The 20502-nt window shown below is 43.3% G+C and overlaps 1 protein-coding gene across 19 annotated transcripts in view; it reads left to right on the top strand.

Moving 5' to 3' along the window:
- The first annotated feature begins 1027 nt into the window (after nucleotides 1–1027).
- LOC310681635 (uncharacterized protein) overlaps nucleotides 1028–20502 on the top strand; it is a 192608-nt gene continuing 173133 nt past the window's right edge. For 18 of the 19 annotated variants that reach the window (XR_014513417.1, XR_014513418.1, XR_014513419.1 and 15 more), the window contains exons 1-2: nucleotides 1032–1088; nucleotides 10838–10936. The gene's annotated coding sequence lies outside the window, so the exon portion shown is untranslated. Of the gene's footprint in view, nucleotides 1089–10837; nucleotides 10937–20502 lie in introns of all 19 variants that reach the window. The other variant, XR_014513432.1, reaches the window with a different exon arrangement.

Genomic DNA, 20502 nt, shown 5'->3' with positions numbered 1-20502 from the left:
TGAGATGTTTTTAAATGCTTTTCAAGATGTATAGGATAGGGCGGGTACAATGCAGCCCATTTTTCCCTTACTGTATTGTTTTTCTGTGGTTTTATGTTCTTGTTACAGTCCCTTCCTTGGTGTTCCACAGAGCCCATCACGTTCTCTGTTTTACTCCCAACTTTCTGAACTGTCATAATGAATTTTTCTCTCACTGGATCTTCACTTTTTCCAGGTTGTATGAGAAGGGGATATCAATCTAATTGCAATGCAGAATTACCAAAAAGGTCAACCTGTTCCATTATCCTTTTGGCATGTAATTTATAAACCTCATTTTTTATGAAACAGACAATAAAATGAATGAAAATAACTTTACTGCTTCTGCAATCCGCTCAGTCCTGGGATAGCTTTATCCAGGTCTTTCACACTGATAAATTCCACAGCAGACATGAAGGCAGACATTAAACTGGGGAGAGGAACCTCATGCCTGAGGAGCCAAATTCAGCCTTCTAATCTGACTCCTGGCTCGCTCCTCCTCCTTCATAAAAATGTATACCACCCTATACCCATAGATCAGTTGAGGGATCTGGGTATGTTTAACCCAGGAAAGAGGAGATCAAGATAGCCATCTTCACCTACCTAAAGGGCTATCACATGGAAGATGGAGCAAGCTTGATTTCCCCTGCACTGGAGGGTAAGACCCAAACCAATGGATTCAAATTACAAGAAAGGAGATTCGGACTAAACATCAGGAAAAACTTTCTGACAGTAAGAGCAGTTAGACAGTGGAATGGACTCCCCTGGAAGGTGGTGGACTCTCCTTTCTTGGAGGTTTATGAGTAGCGGTTGGATGGCCATCTGTCATGGATGCTTTAGTTGAGATTCCTGCATTACAGGGGCTTGGCCTAGATGACCCGAGGCCTTCCCTTCCAGCTCTGTAATTCTATGATTCAAATGTAGTTGGCATGGAGATAGCCTGAGGTGAATATAAACATCACATTCTGATGGCATGAATGATGTCACAAACTGGACAAACTGCAAGACTTGGCAAAGTGAGAGTCAACAGTAGGACTGAGTCTGGACACTGTGAAGGCTGGTCTCCAAGACAGGTAATGATAAGTATTGGTTTATAGGAGCTGTGAAAAGTTTATACTTTCTTGTAAAGGTCTTTTCTGACTAGATGTCATCATACTGAGATCATTCTAAGCTGCGTACCTTTATCTCCAGAAATATCCATGTTGCCTGTAAATGGCCCTGATACGCCAAGGGCAACATTGCAATTTGTATCTGCTTACCTCAATTTACATGGATAAATGAGAAATTCTTACCAGTTATGCATACCCGTGCAAGATGCCTGGATAATGCAATATGCCATTATCTCCTGCATAATCTGGTCATCCCAGGTGCATCCTGATTTAACCTTCTTGGAGCCCTGACAGAAAAGCTGAGACACAGCCACCACTAGAAGTCACATCAGCATGTTTTGCATGTTCAGATCCAGAGACCTCCCCCCTAAATAAACACACATTTGACTCAGATTTTAGTTTTGGGTTTTTGGCAGAATTTAGGCCACAACTTTATTGATTACAGAAAGTGAGTGGTGCATAGGCTCTGGTTTGACTAGCTCCCTGCACCCTTGCAGGTAGCGCTGACCCAGAGCTCTATCATAGGTCAGCCAAGGGTGAACACCTGAGGTAGGTGGAAAGCCCAGGAACAGACTATGTCCACTCCCCAGATCCTCCCCTGGACTCAGGCATGGGCACAACCCCCTCTTGGGGGTTGACCAAACCAAGTTGAGTCCCTGGATTCCTTTAACGGAATACCCTTCACATAGGGATAGCGAGACAGTTCTCCCATCTCTATCACCTGAACCAGTGCCTATCTGCAACCTTGTGGATGATACAAGTTGTGATGATTTGCTATGCGGCAGGTGAAACCCAAAGGGCAACAGCCAATCAGCCAAGTGGGGAAAATTCCTTCCGGTTCCCTGTCCCAACGACAGACGACACACGGCGGCATAGCAAGGTCAAGCACAAAATGCTCTAAATATAGGGAGAGGTGGGTAGGTGTTCCGATGCACGAGCCAAAAGAGGAAACTCTGGGCCATGTGCATAGGTATATATACGTCCCTTGGTCCGTTAGACAGCTCCCCATTGACCAGATTAAACCCAGCAACGAGGGACCTACCAATCGGGTGTTGTAGTTGTCCAATATACCCACCCACAACCAGGAGGTCAGTCTCCAGGTGTTACTGCAACACATGCCCTCTTTTAGGGAGGACACGCTTTAGCATAATTACTAGCAGGTGTGAGGTGCCTTGGGCTTAGAAGCTCTATGTGCCCCTCCAGGGCTCCCTATCTGGCTCTTGCCATTTTCCCCAGGCCACAACCCCTCTTCCCAGACCACACTCTTCCCAAGCCCTGGCATGCACTCTCCTTGAGTGTTTCTGCCAAATTCAAATGTGTCCTTGAACTCTGATTCCCTTGATGAAGGATAGAGAGGGGCATGTGTTTGTGGAACCTAGCCTACTGCACCAAGGTCAAAATTGCTTTGGTAGTCTTAGGCCTTCTCAGTGATTCTAGAGCTTACTCTCCACCTCATATTTGATGGTTCTTCTGTGCAATGCAAGGCAACCAATTCTTAATGCCTGGAAGGAAATTTTCCAACTTTCTGGAACAGATTGGAGGTCAGGATGAGGCTCTGAAGGAAGAGAGGGTCACTGAAAATTGCTGCCCTCCTTGTCCTTCTTATGAATTCCCTTTTGTCAGTGGACAGTCACCACTGGATATCGACACAGAATTTATTTCACTGATAGCCAGGTGCTTCGAGTTTGTGTTTTTTTTCAAGGCCTCTTTCAGTATTAATTTGAATCTGCCCTCCTGCAGTTTTTGCAATTCCGGTGCGGGGGGGATCACATCATGTGCTACCCACAATTTCATGGTACGAGTGAACTTCTGAGACATTCTATGCTAGGAAAAGAAATCTTAAGAGTTGTTCTTCACATCATTCAAACCACCATTCAAATAGCCGTTCTCATACATCGGGGTGGGGAACCTTTTTAGCGTGACGGCTGTGTTCTTGTCTGGAAAACTTTCCAGAGCTGGGTGGGGCTGGAGGCAAAAGTAGCCAGAGCAAATTTTTACTTATGTTCAGTGATCTACTTTCTACACATACACAAACACACCCCTTTCCTCCATACAGACAAACAAGAAGCATTATCAGAATTGACGAACACATTTCAGCTGGGGCATAAGCCAATGGAGGGGGGGGGGCGGGCAGCTGCCCCCCGTCAAGTAAATAAATAAAAATACTTAACAAAAGTAGAAATAATCAGAATATTTGAAATTGAAATGCTCACATTTGAAGGCAGCCCTGTTTAGGGAAGTTTTTAATGTTGATGTTTTATCATGTTGTTAATATGTTGGGAGCTCCAGGTAGCTGGGGAGGCCTGGCCAGATTGGCAGGGTATAATAATAAATTATTTTTATTTTTATTTTTATTTTTATTATTTTATCACAAAGAGTATTAATAGAGCTGAACGTAGCAGACCTAGTAAAAGAAGCAAAACTCTCTTACCCTACCACAAAAAAGGCTCTGCTCATCTCTCTTACTCAGCTATTTACCACTTGTACCCTGGAGCAATCATTCAGTACCTTGCAGAGAGTTAAGACCTGGCTAATGTTGACAATGACAGGAGCATCTCAATGGGCTATGCTTACTGAGTGTGCGCAGGAAAACTGCATTGGGAGAAAATGGAGAAATTTGACTGCTGAAAAGGTTTTTAGCAAATCCAAGAAAACTTGTTTTAGTTTAGATTTAAAATAAAATGAGAAAAGGTGTGTCCTTTGTATTTTCCAAAATATACTCATTAACCATAGGGGACGCGGGTGGCACTGTGGGTTAAACCACAGAGCCTAGGGTTTTGCCTATCAGAAGGTCGGCGGTTTGAATCCCTACGATGGGGTGAGCTCCCATTGCTCAGTCCCAGTTCCTGCCAACCTAGCAGTTCGAAAGCACATCAAAGTGCAAGTAGATAAATAGGTATCGTTCCGGCGGGAAGGTAAACGGTGTTTCCGTACGCTGCTCTGGTTTGCCAGAAGCGGCTTAGTCATGCTGGCCACATGACCCGGAAGCTGTTCGCCGGCTCCCTCAGCCAATAAAGCGAGATGAGCGCCACAACCTCAGAGTCGTCCACGACTGGAGCTAATGGTCAGGTGTCCTATTATGTATTAAAGTTGCAGTTCTCACTCAGGGCCACCAGTATGTAAATGAAGGATTGAAAACTGTCCCTCCTGATTGGTTAGCTAGTTGTGAGTTGTTACTGTTTCAAGTTACTTAGTATTATATAAAGCAGCCAGCTAGGCTGCAGTCAGTCTGATTCCAGGAGCAGTTCTAACTGCTGCAATAAAGAGGTGTGAATCCAACAGAGCTGTGTCCTTCGTCCATCCTTTTCCACTATTCAACAGGTCCCTTTACGTTTACCTTTACTCGTTAACCACACGAAAGGTACTCCCTAGTGTTATTATTTTTAACTCTCAAGTTTTCAAATGTCTGAAGGTTTTGACAGATTTATTCTGAGCACTTGGGGTCAAAAGAAAGTAATTTAAAACAATTGTCATTGAGACATTTCATTCCGAGCCTGTTTGACGGAGCCAGACAGGATGATGGCAGGTGGGTGTCCTCAATCCTCGCTATGCCCATGGGCATAAACACTCCGGGAAAGTGTGAAGCAGAGCAAGTAAGGTGTGGGGCTTGGGGATAGGGGTGTGTGATATGGAAAGTGTCCTGAGGACCAGGCAGAGCAGATGGGAGGTTACAGTTGGTCTCTGGGCCTGAGGTTCCCTACCCCGCCATACATTCTTAAAACTGGGGAGTCGTGCTATTGAATATAAGCACCAATTCTTCAAGAAGGTAACACACTACATTTGTATATGTGCCAACAAACACATATACATCAGCGTTCTCATATACACACAACAATGTAGGTTTGTGGGTATACGGAACTGAGTAGGAAGCTAAGAAGCTTTCTCCGGTAACTCTGAGAACATGTCTTGTTAGTCTTCTTGATACCCATAATGTAAATCCAACAGTTCCCTCACCCTGCTTTTCTGGCCAAGCAGCAACCCCTGAGAACATGTTCTGTACGTCCACCATCATATAAAACAGCCACACACAATAACAATCCAATTGTTTTTCCTCTGAGGAGCCCTTAGGCAAGGCTATGTATCCCACAGTTTGCTTCAGTCTTCTGTTTGCTTTCAGTATAGTTCTGTTTCTAAGTACCCTCTTTGTTCCTGTCCTCTTGTTTTGATCTCCGTGTCCATTTCCCCACCACCTTCAGTTGTGCTGGAATTCAACTTTGACTTCAACATTTTTGTTTCCAGAAAATAGAGTTGGCCCTTGTCTTGGGGGTGTCATAAAAAGACAGCAAATTTTTAGCTGTTTGATTCATATTTATTGTGTTTTTTGTCCCAAGAAGAGATACTTATGGGTAGGGCTTTATCGTTTCCACTGGAACTCATTGGAACTAAGTTCTAGCACCTTTCAGGTGGCCACCATTGTCATTATAAGAGAAAGCGTGTTCTTCTTCATGGAGAGCACGTGTTGCGGTGGGGGCTGACAAGACACTCCAAAGTTGTGGGGCGGGCTAGTTGATCATTTGCCACTGTTGTGATTGGGCTTCCCTTGTTGTTGGGAAGAAGTTAATGTTGCCATTTTGTGATTGACAGCCAGAAATGTTAAAACTCCCTGCACGAAGCGTAGAGCTTGCTCTTTTCACTCCGTGCATCAGCGTGCCTGTCCCTCCCTCCCTATATTTAGGGTTGTTTGCATTGACCTTGCTATGCCTGTCATGGGGTCGTCTGCTCTTGGGGCAGGGGCCTGGTAGGAATTTTGTCCATCTGGCTGATTGGCTGAGGCCATTTGGTTTTTGCCTACTGCATAGCAAATCGTCACAACTTGTAAGGTTGCGGTTAGGCATTGATTTATGGTTTGGTTGGTTGAGGTGCATGGATTGGCTGTGCCTGCCCCTCTAATGCTGCTGCTGCAAGGGATTCCGTTAAAGGAATACAGGGGCTCACCATTGCTTTTGTCTGAACCCTGTCAAGAGGCTAGGGCCACGCAACAGTCCCTGGTTGCATTTGGGGAGGGCTCAGGGCAGGTTACCTGCCCTGTCACTACCCCCAAATGTATTCCCCTTTTCTGACTTTCGCAGGCTTGTGAAATGTCAAGTCTGTCCCCCATTGGGGGGGGGCAGATAGTCACAACCAATGCCTAAGCAACCACTCACATGTTTGTATTTAATAAAGTTGTGGCCAAATAATTATGCCAAAAACCTTAAACAAAATTATGTGTGGTGTGTGAGTTATTTGGGGTGGCTTGGGGACCTCGACACGCAACAAGGGAGGCGTTCATGGTGACTTTCGACACCTATTTTTCTAGAAAAATAGCACTGCTTGGAATCTCCATCTCAGTTACCAAAAAGATTGGTTAGCAGCCTTGTGTACAAAACAACTTGAGTTCGTATGTTTGTGTGTCCTTTGCACCCAGTAGAGGCTGATCTATCAGGGCAAATGAGGCAACTGCTTTTCCAGCCTCAGTTTGCCCTCAGTCAGACCCCACTTGCTCATCTTCTTAGTTACAACCAATCCAGGGTATGGCACTGCCTGCCAGATTCCTCTTCCTCCATCTCAGTGTTGCCCTTGTAGAATTTAGCAGGGAAGAGGATAGGAACAAAATCAGAATTACAGTGGTGCCCCGCAAGACGAATGCCTCGCAAGATGGAAAACCCGCAAGACGAAAGGGTTTTCCGTTTTCAGAGGTGCTTCGCAGGACGAATTTCTCTATGGGCTTGCTTCGCAAGACGAAAATGTCTTGCGATTCTTGAGGTTTTTTTCCGCTCCCCAACCCCTTTCTCTAAAGCGCTAAGCTGCTAATAGCCTTTTAGCAGCTAATCTGCTAATCCCTTAAGCCTTTAATAGCCATTAATAGCCCTTAAACTGCTAATAGCGCTAATAGCGCTAATCCGCTAATGGGCTTGCTTCGCAAAACGAAAAAACCGCAGTACGAAGAGACTCGCGGAACGGATTCTTTTCGTCTTGCGAGGCACCACTGTAGTTGGTTCTGCCTGTCATTGGCTCTGGCTTCACCTACTTTCGGCACGCATGCTTTCCGCCCTGCTAGCAGTGTTAGAAACTCACACATATAAGTTAGGTGCCAAATGGCTCCTTAAACCAGGGTTGCAGGCAGCCAAATGCATTATAATCTGTATATAAATCCAGGATCAGTCCATGAGGTCAGATTGTTTTAAAATGCAACCTGCACAATTTCCTTCTCCATTCCTAATCTTTACAATATGAAATGTGGTTTTATTCAAATCCACCTAGATGTAACAGTGGGCACTTTGGCACACCGTAGCTTGGAAAGCCATTGAATTATTGTAGGATAAATCTTGCCCCCGACTTTTGCCACTGCAAAGTTTCATTTTAGAAAGGAAGCTAATCAAAACAGTGTTTCAGAGAATCCTTTTCAATTTATTTGAAGCCTAATCTTGACTAATGTACATCATGCTTCTTCCACTCTGTTTCCCCCCCCCCTTTCCCCCCAAAAAATAACTCCTTAGAGAGTTCTGGTTTTTGCATTAGAATCCTGAAAGCCAGCAGATCCATGCTGCTATCAATTTTCAGTCAGGTAATTGTAATTGTAAGGTTCAAATGAAAAAGACAGTACTCTGGGCCTTATCGTCTTGGCAGTTGCTCCTTCCTTGCTATAAACTGGCATATCCAGTGTAGGATAGGGACGACCTGAAATAACCTTTCCTTTGTGCCACCTTGTTCAGAGTAAGCAATATGGACAATTTTGGAGGTGGGGAGCGAGGTGGGGATCTGACTTTCAGCACAGCTCTTCCAAGACACAGCTATCAGCTGCCATTTTATTTTCCATAACCCCCTTTGAAAGCCTACCTCATAGCATCGTTCCCAAGGAATTTATGGGAAATAAATATGACCATTCTACCATTGCCATTACAAAACAGAGAGGTGTGCAGGTCATTCTGAAACATCTCTTTCAGCCTGGGCTTGACAATTGACTCCTTCAACAACCCAATACTATATCTCTACAAACTTAATGACCCCAGCCTTTCTCTCAATTGATCTGATCATAAAATGGGTTCTCTGTTTCATTTCTTTTGCTGCTATCTCTTATTTATTAAAAAGAAAGAAAAACAAGGTAGGCTAGATCTTTCTTCCACTATCTTCAATAGCTGTTTCATCGTAAACTTCATTGAGATTGGGTTTTGGCCCTATGCAATTCTTTACATCTCTCCCCTCTCTTTCCTATCACTATTTTTAGAACCCAGTTCTGTGGTGGATAGGTTTTCAAGGCAGCATGTAATGTTGTTTAGCTTTGGAATGCAGTATCATTTCATGTATACTTAGTCCACACCTACACACACTTGAAAAGAGTAAGTAGAGAGCATGCCTTATCGAAAGCTTACTAATGAGGTCTTTTGATACAATACTCCAGATGTTCACATTTTGAAGTGGTTCAAAGAACTCATTAAGTCACACCAATTAGCAGAAAAATACAGCAAATGTGAGATAACTGAATGAAATAAACTGAATGTTTTCCCCCTATATTAAGGATTGCTAGACATCCCCCCCCCCCCCCCGTTTACTAGCCCATCTGCAAGAAGAAGAAAAAGTAAATGGAAAATGTGAGCCCAGCAGTTGCAGCTTTCTTCAATAGGAGATAATTAAGGCTGCAATTCTACAAAGGCTTACCTGTAGTAAGTCCCATTGGATTGCTGTATCTAATAGGGCCTATGCTCAAGACACATAATTATACACCTAACCTTGAATCACTATGTTGATGAATTCCGTTGGACTTACATGGTTACTGCTGCTGACACCCCAGGTTATTACTGCCCAAGCTGCTGCTGCTCAGAATGTTGTGTAAAAAACATGCTGGCTGCTGATGTCCAATATCTATTCCCCCTCCCCCCCCCCAAGTTTTTCTCCTTTCCCACATCTCTCTGCTTTAAGAGGCAAATGTACTGTGCTGTGTTGCAGACACAGTTGATGATGAGCTGCAATGATGCTTCACTGCTTGGCCTACTGCCCTTCCTAAATCTCTGACTGAACCCTTTACTTTTTTGATCGCCAGATTGACAACATGCTTAAATATTTTGTATAAAATAGAAACATAACACAACTAAACATTATTTTGATTGCCGTCTATTGACTGATGCCAGTTTTGTACCCTTGCCCAGATTGCACCCATATTGAGTGCTGCTGTTTGCTCCAAGTCAATCACACGGCTGTATTTCTGTTCCAGTTAGGGACATGGAAAAGCAATTTGCAATAGTCCTCTGTTTGGAAAATTAACAGGGACTCTTGCATTTCTTTTTCCTTGGATGCCTGGATTTATTTATTTTTAAGGAAACAGAATGTGCTGGATCCAGACTTAGAATAAATCAAGACGGTTTTTGCAGATTCCTCCTCCTCTGTGCAGCCCCCTTTGACCCCAAAAGAGTGATTCTGGAGTACTAGGAGAGGACTGGCAAAGTGAGACTCAGTGAAGATTCTTCTAGCAGGGAGATTTTCTGGACCTCAATCTCTTCAGCAAAGGGAGTGAGTCCTTCTGTTTGAGGTGGGGCAAGTCCCCATCCAGATCCCATTGTAATCATCTACTTTCTGAACAGGGGTCATTGACAGTGTGGAGGTGGGTTAATATAAAGAGTTACAGAATTCAAAATGTTCACGTATTTAACTTGGGGGAGAGCCATAGCTCAGTGGTATGAAGAAGGTCTTGCGTTCAGTCTTCAGCTTCTCCACATAAGATTGGGAGAGAAACCCTCTCTGAAACCCTGGACAGCTGCTACCAGTCAGTGTAGACAACACCCAGGGAGATGTGTGAAGGGTCTAACTTAGACTAAGGCAGCTAGGTCCTTCCAATCAGTGGCGTAGCGTGGGGGGTGCAGGGGGGGCCGGCAGCACCGGGCGCAACATCTGGGGGGGGCACTCGCACTCGCAGTGCTAAAATCAGTGCTAAAATCCACGGGTTAGGGGGTGCAAATTACTTGCCTTGCCCTGGGTGCTGACAACCCACGCTACGCCACTGCTTCCAATAAGTTGCCATGGAGAAGAGTTCGCATCACCGGAGCATTTAACTAATTCATTAATCCAGTTAGCTGCAAACCCTAATATACAGTTGCATGCATCTACATATAAACAGGTCTCCTGACTTAATTTTGCTGTGAAACATTGGAGGAGCATGCATTCTTGAATGGAATCCTGAAATGAAGCATTAATACAAAGGATGACAAAACACACAGGATATTCACCTTCAAAATGGAATTTGTAAGCAAATAATATGGAGTCACACATGGCAGTCATTCCATCAGGCTATAGCAGAGTGGGAGACATGACTACAATGTCCTTTCATGAGCTTAGCTGAGAGACCAGGAACTTCTGGCTCCCTCTTTGCATGAATTTCCCTGCCATTGCAGTTGGCCATTACAATAACTCTGTACTAAAACAAGGGGTGAAATTTGTTTGGTTTTTTTCCCTCCTCCTCACCCTTCCTGATCACTTTACCTTTTGCGCTGTGCTTTTTAGATTCTAAGCCTTTAGGTTGGGACTGTCTTGTTAATAAAGTTAACAGAATGCCCTGGGAGGACTTATTATTTTATTTTTATTTTGTTGAAGAGTGGGGCAAAAAATGCTTCAGCTAGCTAAATAAATTCATCTGCCTTCTACAGCACAGTTTCATTTTGTCATAAAGCACCACAAAAATAACACACATTCCGTTTCCTGTTTCTCTACAAAAGGGACAAATAATTCAGTTTTGTTTCTTTCAGTGGCTGCTATGGCATTACGATCTACCTGAAGTGGCTGGATTAGGTCAAGAGTCTCAAAAGTAACAATAGCTTTGGAAAACTCTATTGCATATGAAAAGGGTATTGAGATGGCTAGAGAATCTCTGCTAGCTGAGGGTAGGCGAACAATGTTTTTAGCAGCATACAGCTCCTCTCATCTCACACTTGTAAGCTACGAAGGTCTTGTGGAATCTCACAGCTATAGCTCCATCAAGAAAGTAGGTTTTTCTATTTGTGTATGGTTTGAAGTGCTGAAACACACACAAAAGCATGACTGACGCCCAGATCTGGGACTCACTGACATTGTTTCCTTCATATTTTCTACAAAGAATGCTTGCTTCTCATCTATTTTCATATCTTGACAGTTCCTAGAAAGGGTTCTGCTACTAAAAATATTCTGGTATCTTTACTCGGGAAAGGAATGTCAGTTTGCATTTCTTAGTACAGAAAGTATTGATCTGATGTGTAGAGATCTTTCCAATTCTAATTAATTCAAGAGGGTTCTAGAAGTTTCTCTGTGTGAAAGAAACAAGCAGAAGGTTTGTGATGTTTGGGTTATTCCTTCTGAGAAGGTGAGTACAGCAGGTTTAAACTCGTTTGGTTTGGTTTGGTTTTTAGATGAAGGGAACGCAGTGGATGTAGCCTACCTTGATTTCAGCAAGGCATTTGACAAGGTGCCCCATGATATTCTTGTAAAGAAGCTGGTAAAATGCGGTCTTGACTATGCTACCACTCAGTGGATTTGTAACTGGCTGACTGACCGGACCCAAAGGGTGCTCATCAATGGTTCCTCTTCATCCTGGAGAAGAGTGACTAGTGGGGTGCCACAGGGTTCTGTCTTGGGCCCGGTCTTATTCAACATCTTTATCAACGACTTGGAGGATGGACTCAAGGGCATCCTGATCAAATTTGCAGATGACACCAAACTGGGAGGGGTGGCAAACACCCCAGAGGACAGGATCACACTTCAAAACGACCTTGACAGATTAGAGAACTGGGCCAAAACAAACAAGATGAACTTTAACAGGCAGAAATGTAAAGTATTGCACTTGGGCAAAAAAAATGAGAGGCACAAATACAAGATGGGTGACACCTGGCTTGAGAGCAGTACATGTGAAAAGGATCTAGGAGTCTTGGTTGACCACAAACTTGACATGAGCCAACAGTGTGACGCGGCAGCTAAAAAAGCCAATGCAATTCTGGGCTGCATCAATAGGAGTATAGCATCTAGATCAAGGGAAGTAATAGTGCCACTGTATTCTGCTCTGGTCAGACCTCACCTGGAGTACTGTGTCCAGTTCTGGGCACCACAGTTCAAGAAGGACACTGACAAGCTGGAACGTGTCCAGAGGAGGGCAACCAAAATGGTCAAAGGCCTGGAAACGATGCCTTATGAGGAACGTCTAAGGGAGCTGGGCATGTTTAGCCTGGAGAAGAGGAGGTTAAGGGGTGATATGATAGCCATGTTCAAATATATGAAGGGATGTCACATGGAGGAGGGAGAAAGGTTGTTTTCTGCTGCTCCAGAGAAGCGGACACGGAGCAATGGATCCAAACTACAAGAAAGAAGATTCCACCTAAACATGAGGAAGAACTTCCTGACAGTAAGAGCTGTTCGACAGTGGAATTTGCTGCCAAGGAGTGTGGTGGAGTCTCCTTCTTTGGAGGTCTTTAAGCAGAGGCTTGACAACCATATGTCAGGAGTGCTCTGATGGTGTTTCCTGCTTGGCAGGGGGTTGGACTCGATGGCCCTTGTGGTCTCTTCCAACTCTATGATTCTATGATTCTCATTTTTCCACATCTGTTCACATTTCCCCCCCTTTTAAATCTTCATGGAAATTTGCCAACATTATAGTGTGCATTTCTACTAATAGACACATCCAGTATAGTTTAATATACACATTTATTGCAAAAATACCCCTAATACTCATTTCAGGAATATATAAAATAATCATCATCTTCATCCTGTCTTTATTTCTCAGTTCATAGAGCATGAGACTCTTGATCTCATTCATGACCATTTAATTGTTTAATGGTGAATTTTTGACAAAATAGAGAGGTAATGTTGTTGTTGTTGTCGTCGTCATCATCATCATCAAAGATGCTGGAGGAAATGATTTACAATAGGACCCACAAAGCAGGGGAGGGAACAATAGTTGTAAGATGGACACGTGACTGTAAAATTTTAATTTGAAAAACCAAATAAATAAATTTTTAAAAATTAATAATCTCAGGTTCATCAGTTCAAGCCCCACGTTGGGCAAAAGATTCCTGCATTGCTGGGGGTTGGACCAGATGACTCCTGTGGTCTCCTCCAATCCTATAATTCTGATTCCCAAGTAATCCACTGGAATTAATGGGCCCGTTAGACACATCCATTTATTTCTGTGTGTCTGTTCTGTATCAGACTAACATTGAATACAACCTGCTGCTGAGATTTGGAAAAAACACACAGGCCTTTTCTGCTGTGGTTCCCTGCTTGTGGAATGCTCTCCTCAGGGAGGCCTGCCTTCCTGCCAACATCATTTACTTATCCTTAGGCAACATGAAAAAACATTGTTTTTTTCACAGGCATTTGGCTTTTAGTTATCTGTGGCCTCCTTGAGTGGGAGGGACTTTTTAATCCAGTTTTTTAATGATAGAATTGTCTTTTAGAATTTTCTTTGTTTTCTTTTATGTTGGTTTTATGTAAGTGTTTGTTTGTTTGTTTATACATGATAAGTCACTTTGAGTTACCCAGGAAAAGGAGCGACCCGTAAATCTTATAATAAATAAATAAGATCCAGCACAGAAATTGGTGTAGGTCCATATAGCATTGTATAGTCAAGGAGCCTTTGCTGGTCAACAGAATAAGTCTGTGCCTTGGAGTAGAGGACTAAACTTGTTCTTCCTGGCATCCTGGTAATTCTGTGCTTTGCTGCTAGAATAATCTGGTACATGGCCCAAACGTGAATATAACTTGAATGCTTGTATGAAAAGGAGGGCCTTGGGGATGCATTGATGGGGTTAGATTAAAGGTAAGCATTTTCAATTTCAGAACTTGGCAAGATTTGGTTACGCTGGCAACCACACTGTAGGGACAAAGTGTAAATTATGCTTGAGAGTTCATCCGATTTTCAAACCTATCATAGTCATAAAGGCAGGAATCCCCACGACGGGGTTAGCTCCTGTCAACATAGCAGTTTCAAAGCATGCCAGTGCAAGTTGATAAATAATTACCGCTATGGTGGGAAGGTAAATGGCATTTCCGTGCGCTCTGGTTTCCGTCACGGTGTCCCGTTGTGCCAGAAATGGTTTAGTCATGCTGGCCACATGTCCCACATGTCTGCGGACAAACGCCGGCTCCCTCGGCCTGAAAGCGAGATGAGCGCCACACCCCATAGTCGCCTTAGACTGGACTTAACCATCCAGGGGTCCTTTACCTTTTTACCTTTTAAAAGCAGGAGACTCAAGAGGTTTTCTTTCCCTAGAAAAATTGGGAAGATGAGCGTCTTGATTCTGATCTTTATCTTGAATGACAGGTTGCCCTGTCTTACAATTTGCATGCAGCAATGCATGAAGAGTGTTTTGTAGTGCTAGATTAGTTTTTCTTTTTAACGGCTCATTTTAAAGGGTGTTCATTGTGTCATTGTGTAAGGGTGTTCAGCTACGGTGTTCTGATCAAGACAATAACATGGAAATCACCCGGAGAGGAATTTTCACAGGATCTACTCTCATCATACAGAAGCACCATAGGACTTTGGAGCAAAGGGTCTCAGACCTTCTTTGACTTTGCCCACACCTCTTATTTCCAGCTTGTGATCACTGATTCTCTTTGGAAAGAGTCCTTTGATTTGTTCATTTCTATTTTTGAAATTCTACTAGTGGAATATATGTGCATTCCATTTTGAAGTTTCAGTATTAGTCCTTCTTTAGGAAAAAAGGTAGAATACTGTTTAGTTTCAGCCTAGATTGTTCATTCACATTACTGTATTGGCTCAAATATAAGCCACCCCCTCCCCCAATTCTGACCATGAAAAGTTAAAGTGCTGCTTAAATTCTCGACCTTACAAAAATTGGCTTTTATGATATCGCTGCTGAAACGGACATACGGTCAAACTGAACAAGTGTGAATGCGTGCAGAATTTTAAGGGAGTGACTTATATTCGGGTATTGTCTTTTGTTCTCTCCCCCCCCCCCCCGAATTTTAAAGGTACAGTTTATATTTGGGTGCAGCTTATATTCAGGCCAATAAGGTATTGGGGGGGGGGGTAGTTATACAGTGGCGAATGAGAGTCATCATAATTTGTGGAAGTACTATTTTATTGCAAGAACAGAACCTTTTAAAATTCAGTTTCTCTTTTTTTGCAGCTTCAGAAACAAAATAAAACCACAGTTCTGCATCTTGTTACTGTGTGTGTAGAATGTTATGGACTATGATGGAATCATGATTGTGTAGGGTTAATGTTTGGTGTAAGGGGCCATTTAGGTTCATTTAGGAGTGAGTTAATCTTGATAACCCCCCTCTCTGGACCCAGATGATGGTTTGGTTGCTACGCAACTGCTATGGCTCCCCGGCCCTTCCACCCACCTGCAGTCCTATGGTTTCATTTGTGTCTGGGTCCAATTTGCTGAATCAATTAGCATCATCCTTTCTTCCTCTTTTTCTGGAGTTGGCACCAGACTGGGGAAGGGTGATCAAGAGAATGATTGAACAGTAGACATTGTGCTTTTTCCTTTCTTGCTGCATAGTGGTATTCGGAGTTGAGGTTTTTATGTTCATTTATTGCCATGTACAGGTAGACTTATTGAGACAATTGCTTTAGGGTTGTAGTAATCTCTCTCTCTCTCTCTCTCTCTCTCTCTCACACACACACACACACACACACACACGGAGGGGGGTGTTCCCCCAGTTTCTTTGTTTTCAGAAGATAAGGAGTACTTCTCAACACATTTATAACAATACATATTTGGAATCAACAGGCATGAATTACCTCTGTGCTGGGTGTCTTCTCATATATATCTAAATGTATATCTACCTCTGGGTGGATTTACATGGGGGGGGGGGGAACCACACGCTATAAATCTGAAATTGGATTGTTATAACAGAAGAAGAAAAAAACCCTATGGAAATTCATGTAGAAAAACTTTCTGCTCTCTGGTGCCATCTGGTGTTGTATATTCATAAAATATCCAAATTGTTGTTTCTGAGTCCTCTATCTATCTATCTCTCTATATATACCTATCTACCTACCTATCTGCCTGGTTTGTTTTATTGGAGAGGACAGCTTTTGTTTGTTTTCTGCTCCAAATAAAATTATAGGATCAAACCAGAAATAAACTCCAGTTTCTTCCCACCTTTTAAAGGGGAAAGGAGTCCCTTTGAACATAAGAAGAGATGTGCTAAATCAGACCAAAGATCCATCTAGTTCATTCTCTTTCCCATAGTGATGCATACAGAAAGCCAATACACAGAGGTTTAAGCTGCTGCTGCTTTATCCCACAGGCTATTCTGAGGTAGTCTGTCTCTCAATCTGGAGGTCCCATATAAGATTTTTATGCATTTAATTCTTCTTGTTTAAAAAGAAGTGTGCTTGTTTATCTGCACTTAATAATATAGAGGAGAGCCCATAGATCTGTAAGAGAGCATGTTTCACATACAGATGTCTAGAAGTTAAATTCTCAGATTCCCTGGAAGTAAGGCTGATTAAAAAAACCAACTACTATGGATTTGAGACCTTGGACAGTGAGTTGTAGACTAGAGAGTTGTAGACTAGAAAGAGTCCAGTTCTTACAGGATTAAGGCAGCAGCTATACTGCATTGCTTAAATTCCTAACAACTTTGCAACTTAGCTCAACCTACTGTGGCACTGTGGGTTAAAGCCTCAGCGCCTAGGGCTTGCCAATCATAAGGTCGGCGGTTCGAATCCCCGCAGTGGGGTGCGCTCCCGCTGTTTGGTCCCAGCGCCTGCCAACCTAGCAGTTCGAAAGCACTCTCGGGTGCAAGTAGATAAATAGGGACCGCTTACTAGCGGGAAGGTAAACGGTGTTTCCGTGTGCGGCTCTGGCTCGCCAGAGCAGCGATGTCACACTGGCCACGTGACCCGGAAGTGTCTTCGGACAGCGCTGGCCCCCGGCCTCTTTGAGTGAGATGGGCGCACAACCCTAGAGTCTGTCAAGACTGGCCCGTACGGGCAGGGGTACCTTACTGTGCCCCCTGGATCCATCTACTGTTAATTCCATTTACTGTGACCCCACTTTTTACTGTTGCCACCTTTCTTTCTGCCCTGCTGATATAAATGGGTGCCAGAAGCCTCCTTGTTTGGTAACAAAAGGTTTATCTTTTTAAAAACAAAACAAAACAAAAAACCCCAAGGAAACCTGATGCCCTCTTTGAATTAAATTGAATTGAATTGGAAAAAAACAACAACCAAAAAACCCCCCACTGTATCCAAGGCACAGGTTGAGTCAAATGAATGCTTTAGTTGGAGCCAAAATGACAAAAGACCAGTGACTGGGCTGTCTGTTGCCATATTTGTGCTTTTATTTAAAATCTTCATAATGACAGTAATTGCTGGTTCATTTATAAAAGCAGCGTCTGAGTGCTTTCTGATTATGTGGGATGCTTGCAGATATGAATAAGGTTGATGGACATGCTGTTCTTTAACATTTTATTCTCCTCTTCCCATGTATTTGTCATATTTGTGAAATACAGTGGTACCTCGGGTTAAGAACTTAATTCATTCTGGAGGTCTGTTCTTAACCTGAAACTGTTCTTAACCTGAGGTAACACTTTAGCTGTCGCACAATTTCTGTTCTCATCCTGAAGCAAAGTTCTTAACCCGAGGTATATTTCTGGGTTAGCAGAGTTTGTAACCTGAAGTGTCTGTAACCTGAAGTGTCTGTAACCTGGGGTACCACTGTAATGCCAGAGGCAATCCAATGGCAGGATCCGCTGGGAGGATGCAGTGAATCTCTGGCTCAGCCACAGATGCAATGGAGTAACTTGCTCATCCCAGCTCAGTGTAGCAGGCTGGTGTAGGTCTTGTTGATTACTTGTTGATACTCAAAGCTTGATCAGTTATTTATTGTCTCTCGTTCCCTCGCCTCTTTCTGTGCCCCTACCCCTTCTCAACTGAATATGTGATGAACTTTCCCTGTGCCCCCTCCCCATACCCAAAATCTTCTGTGGAGGGTTGCCCAACCATCTAGAGCTGATTTTGAGGGCATACACAGTTCTGGAGGGGAGATGAGATGAGGGGAAAGTTCCATTCCACTAGCATATGTCATAAGGGTTAGCATTCAACAACATTTGATGCCACCATTTCCCATTGCCTATGTTGAAGATTCAGGTCTACACTGAATCTTTAATGTTTCATTCCATTAAATTCCTGCTGCATCATCATATTCTTTCTCCATCAGTTGAAGCTCCCCCAAAAGTTGTCTGTATTCCATACTGGAGCATACCTTCAGAAGAAAAGAAAAAGAAGCACCCCAAAACACTTCCTACAGTGGTACCTTGGTTCCCGAATGACTTAGTTGTCGAACAAATCAGCTCTCAAACACGGCAAGCCTGGAAGTGTTCCAGTTTGTGAATGTTTTTCGGAAGCCAAACATCTGCTGCTTACGCCGCTTCCTATTGAGTGCAGGAAGCTCCTGCAGCCAATCAGAAGCTGCGTCTTGGTTTTCGAATGGTTTCAGGAGTCGAACGGACTCCCAGAATGGATTAAGTTCGAGAACCAAGGTACCACTGTATATAAACTTATTTGCTGGTGCATCAAAATTTCAGATGGTTCTTCATAAAGTCTGCTGTGCTGAAATCTGTGTCGCTGGCTTACTGTTTATTCCCTCTCCACATGCACATGTATTTTACTAAGGTGGCAGAAAACAAAACAAAAAAACCCCAGCCTGGATTACAGAAATGCTAATTACCTCTGTATAATTGGAATGACTGATTGTATCTGCGTCGCTTCAAAGCTTGCCGGCTTCTTAGAAGAAAATAATAAGAGAGTGTATTCTGGCAGTGATTGTTTCAAAATGGTGCAGGCTGTTTAGGCTGGCAATTGCTGTGCCTTTAAGACTGGAATTACTGCAGGTTAAATTGTATCTTAAAATGCTGACAATTAAATGGAAAACTTTTATAGCTGGCAATGAAAAATTACATGGAATTATTCAAGGGGCTTAAAAAAAAAGATAACTTAAAAAAAATGCCTAGGAGAAGATCTATTTGAAATTTTGCCATTTTCTACATCCTCCTAGGACCTTTTTTTTTTTTTTTTTTTACCTCTCTCTGTAATCAATGAGAGGATTTTCATATACTTGTTGTTGTTGTTTAGTCGTTCAGTCGTGTCCGACTCTTTGTGACCCCATGGACCAGAGCACGCCAGGCACTTCTGTCTTCCACTGCCACCCGCAGTTTGATCAGATTCATGTTTGTAGCTTCGAGAACACTGTCCAACCATCTCGTCCTCTGTCGTCCCCTTCTCCTTGTGCCCTCCATCTTTCCCAACATCAAGGTCTTTTCCAGTGAGTCTTCTCTTCTCATGAGGTGGCCAAAGTATTGGAGCCTCAGCTTCACAATCTGTCCTTCCAGTGAGCACTCAGGGCTGATTTCCTTAAGAATGGATGCGTTTGATCTTCTTGCAGTCCATGGGACTCTCAAGAGTCTCCTCCAGCACCATAATTCAAAAGCGTCAATTCTTCGGCGATCAGCCTTCTTTATGGTCCAGCTCTCACTTCCATACATCACTACTGGGAAAACCATAGCTTTTACTATACGGACCTTTGTTGGCAAGGTGATGTCTCTACTTTTTAGAATGCTATCTAGGTTTGCCATTGCTTTCCTCCCTAGAAGCAGGCGTCTCTTAATTTCGTGGCTGCTGTCACCATCTGCAGTGATCATGGAACCCAAGAAAGTAAAATCTCTCACTGCCTCCATTTCCTCCCCTTCTATTTGCCAGGAGGTGATGGGACCAGTGGCCATGATCTTCGTTTTTTTGATGTTGAGCTTCAGACCATATTTTGTGCTCTCCTCTTTCACCCTCAATAAAAGGTTTTTTAATTCCTCCTCACTTTCTGCCATCAAGGTTGTGTCATCTGCATATCTGAGGTTGTTGATATTTCTTCCAGCAATCTTAATTCCGGCTAGGGATTCATCCAGCCCAGCCTTTCGCATGATGAATTCTGCATATAAGTTAAATAAGCAGGGAGACAAAATACAGCCTTGTCGTACTCCTTTCCCAATTTTGAACCAATCAGTTGTTCCATATCCAGTTCTAACTGTAGCTTTTTGTCCCACATAGAGATTTCTCAGGAGACAGATGAGGTGATCAGGCACTCCCATTTCTTTAAGAACTTGCCATAGTTTGCTGTGATCGACACAGTCAAAGGCTTTTGCATAGTCAATGAAGCAGAAGTAGATGTCTTTCTGGAACTCTCTAGCTTTCTCCATAATCCAGCGCATGTTTGCAATTTGGTCTCTGGTTCCTCTGCCTCTTCTAAATCCAGCTTGCACTTCTGGGAGTTCTCGGTCCACATACTGCTTGAGCCTTCCTTGAAGAATTTTAAGCATAACCTTGCTAGCGTGTGAAATGAGTGCAATTGTGCGGTAGTTGGAGCATTCTTTAGCACTGCCCTTCTTTGGGATTGGGATGTAGACTGACCTTCTC

This window comes from Podarcis tiliguerta (assembly GCF_965153285.1).
Source record: "Podarcis tiliguerta genome assembly, chromosome: 7".
NCBI lineage: Eukaryota > Metazoa > Chordata > Lepidosauria > Squamata > Lacertidae > Podarcis > Podarcis tiliguerta.
This window is presented reverse-complemented; position numbering and strand designations above follow the sequence as displayed.